General features: G+C 40.5%; 1 long non-coding RNA gene across 1 annotated transcript in view; it reads left to right on the top strand.

Moving 5' to 3' along the window:
- The window catches only part of LOC107691516 (uncharacterized), a 65,086-nt gene extending 62,737 nt beyond the window's left edge, over positions 1-2,349 (top strand). The window contains exon 3 of the long non-coding RNA XR_001634546.1: positions 2,259-2,349. This is a non-coding gene — a long non-coding RNA (uncharacterized LOC107691516). The remainder of the gene's footprint in view (positions 1-2,258) is intronic.
- Positions 2,350-7,865: the final 5,516 nt, after the last annotated feature.

The raw sequence follows: 7,865 nt of genomic DNA, 5'->3' as shown, positions 1-7,865 counted from the left end.
ATGGGCCGGAGGCCACCATCTCTTTTGGGGAAACGGCTGTAAAGGCTGTAAAGGCCTGACTTGCTCTGGGCTGGAGGAACCCTTTCCACGGCTCCTTTTGCCAGCACCTCTGAGCGCTGTTTCAGTGTAATCATCCTGAACGACCTCCTTATGAGAGCGCGATTCAGGTGTCTGAGATCGAGGATGGGCCGGAGGCCACCATCTCTTTTGGGTGAATATCCTCACTTTATTATGCCCATAACCCATTCCGACACCCCAGGGATGGCCTGCCAGGCCTCAGCCCGCGTGACGAGGGGCTGAATTAACTCTGGCCGCTGGCCGCATGGGGGCAGAACACGTACGAGTGATGGAAGAGGAAGTTTGCTCTCTTTTTGATGTGTTTTATTACAAAACACATTTCCTTCTGTACCCGGAGCTGAACGGGGTGTCAAGAGGTGTAAGAGAGGCTGCTTGAGGGGCGGTCCGGCCGTGGCGAGATCTGACCCCATCCTCTTCCTGTCTCGTGGATCAGGATGACGCCTGAGGCGCTGGGTCCAATGCAATCTTGGGTCGGGGTCCCTGGTGCTTAGGAGGAGGGTAGCGTCTGGCCAAGCGAGAGCGTCCCCGCTTTAGCGGGCTGAACAGCTGGGGTGGCAGGTGCTGGTTTTGTAGGCTGCTGAGTCGGCGCAGATTTTGGGCGAGCTGAGACGGCAGCAGAGCTGGAGGGCTTAGGCAGGAAATGTCGCATAGCCTGGGAAGATTTCTGTGCCTCCATGAAGCGTTCAGCAAACCCTTCGACCGCTGGGCCGAAAAGGCTCTTGGGGGCGACAGGAGCATCGAGGAAGGGGATCTTATCCGCATCCTTAATGCTCTCTGAAAAGAAAGCGATCCGTGAGCGGCGAGAGGGGAGACCCGCACGAGCCGCAATAACGGCGCGGCATTTGCAACAACGCCGCTGCTCTTTTAGAAGCTCTTTGAAGTCGCCGGATGGCGGCAGGGGAACCGGACCGGAACTGCTGCGTCGCTGGAGAAGCGGAGAAGCAGGTCAGCCGAGCTGAGAGGTCCCGATTCCAGCTGCGAAAGCGTGTCAACGGCGAGCGGCTTCGGATCAGCTTGAGACGTAGAGTCGTCGCTGAAGGAGAAGAAATCTGAGAATCCTGTGGCGAGCGCCCACTTATATAGCCAGATGCCCCGTCCATTCTGGCGGGCTTTGGCGGGCTTCATCGCCATAGGCTCGTGCAGCTCCGCTGCCGTGCCATTGGTTCATTTTTAAAGCCCTGCACGAACCAATGGCCGTGCAGTTTCACTGCGTGAATGAAATAGGTTTCAGTTCAGGAGAAAAAAGGCTTTTTCCCATATGCATCTTAAGCAAGACGCAGTACGAGTGAAGTATCGAAAGGGAACCAATAAAAACATGACACATAAACAGGTAGCACAAGAGAAAACAGGGAAGCACATGAAAACAAGTCTACGACACGTTTCAAAATAAAAGACATGAAACCCAACACCCAAGTTACAATTGTCAGTAGGTATCAATGATTTATTTATTTTCATTCATTTAACAGATTCATGACTGAAACTTTTGTGGCTATTCACCAAAATTTTTTGTACTGATTCTTTCAGTGCCTCTTTCTGCAGGCCACATTTATACACCAGTAGGTAGCCCACAGTCAGATACTATTTACCTGTGCTACGATCAGTCTAGACTAAAAGTTATAATTCTTTCATTTACTTTATAGATTCATTCAAATATTTAATTGTAAGAAAACGCATTACATGTCTACAAGGAAATCAAGATTTCCTTTTGCTAAACAGTCACAGCTCTTGGAAAATAACAAAATATCAGTGAATTATGAATTCAGTGCAACAGTTTAGGTTCTCATTTATAGTGGAAAGTTTAGTTGATGATTTTTTTTCCCTTCATCCATCATTTAGCCATATCCAGGGCCATTGTCAGGAGGGTACAACCGATAATGTAGTGCAGGGCCCCGTGATTATGGGGCCCACTGAGATCCTCTTTGTATAGATTATACTCACTGGCCCCAGGAGAGAGGGAGAACATCCATAAAAATGTTGTCTCAGGTCCCGTGATTTTTAGTGACGACCCTGGCCGCATTTCTGCTGACTGCACTTTTGAATCTGTTCTGCACAAACACTCTTTGAAATCCACTTGAAACAAAACATTTCTCTGTCCTTCCCCTTCAAACTCTCTCAGGGCTTTCTTTAAGGTGTTGACTTCTGTGAAACATCTGTGAGCAATGTGTTCTTCTCAATTACAGTTGGAGTTCAGCGGCAAAGAGCATCAAGGAAGCATTACCACATCACTCACAGTTCAGCTCTCCGGCATTGCCCTGACCTCCTGAACCCTGACTTTACATGACCTCTCTTCATACTCTCGGTTTAACCAGCATCTCTCAGTATGAGGTCAAACCTTACCACATCCTTTTCAACCTCTACCCACTCACTTATACATCCCCCCATGGATATTTCCAAAGCATTTTCATATTATGTCCACTTTATATCAGGTATTCACTCAGTTAGACATGATGTTGTAACAGATTCATGTGAAGTGAAAGGCCACTTGTATGTGTTTCACCGCTCCAGATTTATTGGGTGTTAAGTTTCTATCAAATGACTTAGTCTTCTATGGCAGGTCACAGAAGAGTCACTCGTTATAATGTGAAAAGTTGGAACTCGGTTTTGGCTTTCTGTTTATTTCCTCATTAAATGTATACAGGCATCTGAAAACACTTTTTGCTACTTGGAATATGATGTAATGAAGGCTTTCTCCCTATTCCCTAGGTAACTAAACAGAATTACAAACACCTGAAGCCAGCATATATTTTTGATGCTGTCCTGATATTATAATGAAGAAAAAAAGTGTTTTTAAAAGAAGGAAGTTCTTGGAAAGAAAACCTTATTGGCACATATTTGGCATAATCGTATCTTCAATTTCTTAGGGGGAAAAAAGTTATCCAATCACATGATCTGTTTTTGTTGCACATCAAAAAATTAAATGTGTTTCCATCATAGTTTATTTGCATGTCTTCCTATTGTACAAAAAAATATCCACCTCAACTGAGTGATTTTATTTGAGATTTTCTGCACATCTTGCAGTTTCCATCCAGCTTTTTTTTCTTCCATGCAATATCCCAAAGTATGCATAGAAATATGTGGGTGGAAATGTAGCTTGTGTTCCAAGCTCACCAAGTATTAGATAATGTAAAGTGTTTTTTTTTTTTTTTTAACTTCACATAGTTCAGTTTGTAGAATGTCATATGGTGCAGTGTTATTTTAGTATTATTTATCTACATCTATATATATTTATTAATATTTTGAAATGTTTTTTTTTATTCTTATATTATGAGTTGCCATTTTAATTTACATTTTAGTAATTTTGTTTTGTAATTTTTATTTAAAATATTTCTATTTAAATTTATTACATTTTATTTCCATTTTAGTCATTTTAGTACATCAACTTTTATTTCTGAGTTGCCATGGCAACGTCAGATATAAATATTGTTTTATTTCAGCTTTATTTTAATTAACAAAAATTATTTTAAGAGTTTCAGTTTTAGTTAGCAATAACAATACTGATGCAGTGTGCCTTCCCCCAAAAAAACTTTATATGTATAGCGCTTTTCACGATACAAATCATTGCAAAGCAACTTCACAGAAAATTTGGTAGTTTTGTATGTTGGTTCAGGGTTGGCGTCATCTGAGGCCCTCTGAGGGCTTGGCATCATCTCTTCAAAGGTGTTCAATCATCTCAGATCTTTGTAAGGTTGGATCCAGACTGAAGCTTGTGTAATTCCTAGTTACCTCTGGATGCCCATCCCGTGGCAGAAACAGAGAAGCAAATAGAAAAAGATTACTGTAGCTGCTGTTCAAACCAAGCCAAAAAAAAAAAAAAGATAATGTACTCAAACCAATCAAAGAATGATAATGTGCATTTTATCAGATATAACTGAAGTACAAGGTTATGAGATACATTATGTGAATACTTGGCTAAAGAGATGTCTCTTTAATCTAGATTTTAACAGAGAGATTGTGTCTAAACCTTGAACATTTTCAGGAAGGCTATTCCAGAGTTTGGGAGCCAAATGTGAAAAAAGCTCTTCCTCATTTAGTGGACTTTGCCTAGGTACTACCAAAAGTTCAGAGTTTTGCGACCTTAGGGAGCGTGATGGGTTGTACCGTGATAAAAGACTAGTTAGGTACGCAGGAGCTAAACCATTAAGGGCCTTATAAATAAGTAGTGATATTTTGTAACTGTAACAGAACTTAATAGGAAGCCATTGTAGAGATTGTAAAATTGGAGTAATATGATCATATTTTCTTGACCTAGTAAGGACTCTAGCAGCTGCATTTTGGACTACCTGTAGCTTGTTTACTGAAGATGCAGGACAACCAGCTAGCAGTGCATTACAATAGTCCAGTCTTCAGGTCATGAATGCATGAGCTAGCTTTTATGAATCAAAAACAGGTAACTTTTGTAGCTTGGCAGTGTTTCTAAGATGGAAGAATGCTGTTTTTGTAACGTGAAATATGATTTTTTTAAAGACAAGTTGCTGTCTAATGTAACTTTCATTTCAACAAGCTTTCATTTGTTTTTTTGTTCATTTATTTTTAATTTTTCTGGTTTAATCACAATCAGATTTTTTTTTCTAGGTCCTGCATTAATTTTATATATTGGCCTCACTATTTGGTGAACAGACACAGTCTTTATAAATTGGACAAAACAAGTACTTCTATCATTTAAGTGGGTAGAACAAAAGTCATCATATTGAGAATTGGAATTAAATTAATATTAAATTAATTAAATTAATATTTATTAGTTCATAAATCATGATATTTGCACATTTTTGTAATTTACAAATATAATTTTTATAATTTTAAATACAAATATTAAATACTATAAAATAATTTAAAAGCTTTTAGAAATGATTAAGATGTTCAGATTAGGATATATTCAAGATGTAAGGCATATATGTTGTTGCTTTTTACTTTATGGTTACAACACACAATACATTCAATTGAAAAATGTTTGTGTTTTAAAATACTTTTTTTTTTTTATCCTTTATTGTGGTCATTCCTGTTGTTGACCGTCATATCTTTGAGGCTGCTCAAAGGAAATAGCAGTAAATATCGTCTGTTACACCAATGTCTGTGTTAAAGCACTGATGTCAGTTTGCTTGTTGTATTAATGGAGTGGACTGTCTGGTAGAATGACCTCAGCGTTAGGCAGGATTAGGCGTAGTGTGGCATGGTGATTAAGAGATCTTCCTTTAATTGTATTAGTCTGTCAACAGATGTTCCACTCATTATACAAGGAGGACTGGGAGCGCAGCTTAGTGGCTGCTGTTAAGTCGCCTTTATCTACTCCTGAGCAAGAACATTAGCGCTAATAGAGTCATACTGGTTGGTTGGTAGTCCTTGCGCCAATTAATACTTGGCTGTGTGATGTTTTTTTTTTTTTTGAGCTCTGATAAACATCGGCCTCTTTGGGTTCTGACTGGAATTTTGCAAAGTAGAGTGTGATATAAGAGTAAAAAATAATATATAATAAATCACAAAATCCACAACCTTTTGAGTGTCCGAAACGGCTCTTTTGACAAATTTGAGCTCAAATGGCACAAGAGTAAAATTGTACAGGATGTATTCAGACAAACATCCCTATGCTGTTGCTCATTCTCAGTTCCCCATTCCTCCTCTTAAGCATGCCGGACAGTGGATGTGGAAAAGAGGGAGGGGTGAGGAATGAGAGAGAGAGAAGAGGAGTGGAAATGAGGGGGCGGTTTGAGCTTCATCAGAAGTTGAGCTGGAAGAGGAAGCCGCCAATGTGGGGAAATAAACAGAGTCTGAAGTGGCTTAACCAGGTTTGCTAATCTGAAAATCTCCTTTATTTAGTGGGATGCTGTTAGGTGTTTAATTGGTCCGCTTTAAGCTCTCCAGTCATGTTTTCCATGAGAGAGGCTGAAATGTTTATATGAGGTTTGAAAACAATCAGATGACTATGGAGTCGAAAGATGCTTTTTTTGCGCCACCACTCTGGGCTGTGAACAAGCTAAATTTCAGGGATGGGTCAGGATGGTTGACTAGTCATCTAACAAACCATCATCTGCATTTTAAAGGGAATTCATTTGCATTTTATTTCTCACATGTGGGTTTCTAATGTGCTGGCAGTGTGCTGTTTAGCATGCTACCAGTAACTGATGTCCGTGATAAGTAGTTATAAATTCACCCCATTTTAGTCACTGTTCTAACAAGTTTTCGGCCTAAATTAAATGAATGAATTAATTAATTGTTTCAACAAAAAACTGTGTCTGACTATAGTAGGTGAAAAACAATCTGTGAAATGAGACTCCTCAAATTCTTTTTTGAAATTATTTTTTTTTTTTTTCTCTCAAAGCCTTCAGCGTGGGAACCACATATAACTGATGGCAGAGTGTGGAGGATAGCTGTGTTCTGGTTCTGAATGATACCTTTGGGCTAAAGCGGGAAACCGTGGACATATCTCTCCATCTGCTTCCCTGTGACATCAAAGGAAAAGCCTTGGATTCTACGGCCTATATATAAAACCTGCAGGAAGACATGTTATTTTGGCTCTCTTCCTGTAACCTAAGGCTGATCTTGAGTGCTCTTTTTCTCATTCTCTCTCACTTTGTGTTGCTTTATTCTCTCTGGTCTCTGCTGAAATGGACCCTCTGATGACTAAATGAGTTCAGCGCCAACCCTAATCAGACACACCTGAACAAGCTAATCAATGTCTTCAGGATTACTAAGGCTATAGGCAGGTGAGGTTTTTTTCAGGGTTGGAGCTGAACTCTGCAGGACTGCGGCTCTCTAGGACCGAACTTGCCTACCCCTGACCTAGACAAATAGAGGAATATCTCTGACAGGGTGTTAAAGAGTCCCAAGCTCATGACAGTTAGAAAGTGTGTGTTGTGTTTGTGAGAGCACAGGTGATGGACCATCACCGACGTGACACTACTAGAGCGTAATTTGGTCGGTTCCAATTAGCTTAGCATGCCATGCTCTACTGACCACTGACAGTCCACTTCTCTTGCTTTATTGACACCGTGGCCTTTGCTTTCATCAGTGTTTGTGAGAGCTATTTGGAGGTATAGATTGGACCTCACTAGAATGTGTTTCTTACTGATGCATTCAAAATTCAATAGGAAGGTTATGACAATAAGATCTGTTAATGTTTTCGATTTTACTTTCATGTTTTTCATTAGCAGCTGTTGTCTAACTTAATTGCCTTAAAAGTGTTTATGAAGGTCAAAATTCCAAATAAAAATGAATATTTTTTTTGGGGACACACACACACAAAAAATAATATGTGTCTAATTAATTGTCTTTTCCAGAGTTTCAGAAGAGATCTCAGTGTCTCACATTGTGCTCAGATACACTATGCCAAGGCTGAAAGCAAAGGTCAGAAATGTCAATATGATCACATATTTCTCCACATATTCTTCCATGACCAAATTATCTGAGCTATGAGGCTCACATTATTTTATTTCTCTTCACTGAAAAACATCTCAGGTTACGCATGTAACCATGGTTCCCTGAAAAGGGGAAAAGACGCTGTGTCCCCTAGAGAGGACTCTGTAACGAGAGGAGGCCTGACGATGCTCAGAATGGCCAAGGAGGCTCACAAAGAGCCTAGCAACTTAGCAAACACAAACCAAGCTCTGGAAACGAAAGCCTCAGCATGACGACTCTCTAAAGTCGAGAGGAGACTAACGATATCCTACGCTCTGGATACTATGCAAGGAGGCTCACAGATAGCCTACTACTTGCAATGCTATCCTAGCGGCGCTTTGGGTAGCGGAGGCCTCAGTAAGGTAACTCTCTCCAGCGAGAGGAGGCCTAACAATGCT

Source organism: Sinocyclocheilus anshuiensis, unplaced genomic scaffold, assembly GCF_001515605.1.
Source record: "Sinocyclocheilus anshuiensis isolate Anshui unplaced genomic scaffold, SAMN03320099.WGS_v1.1 scaffold162, whole genome shotgun sequence".
NCBI classification, from domain to species: domain Eukaryota; kingdom Metazoa; phylum Chordata; class Actinopteri; order Cypriniformes; family Cyprinidae; genus Sinocyclocheilus; species Sinocyclocheilus anshuiensis.
The sequence above is the reverse complement of the archived record's forward strand: the minus strand, read 5'-3'. Positions and strand labels throughout refer to the sequence as shown.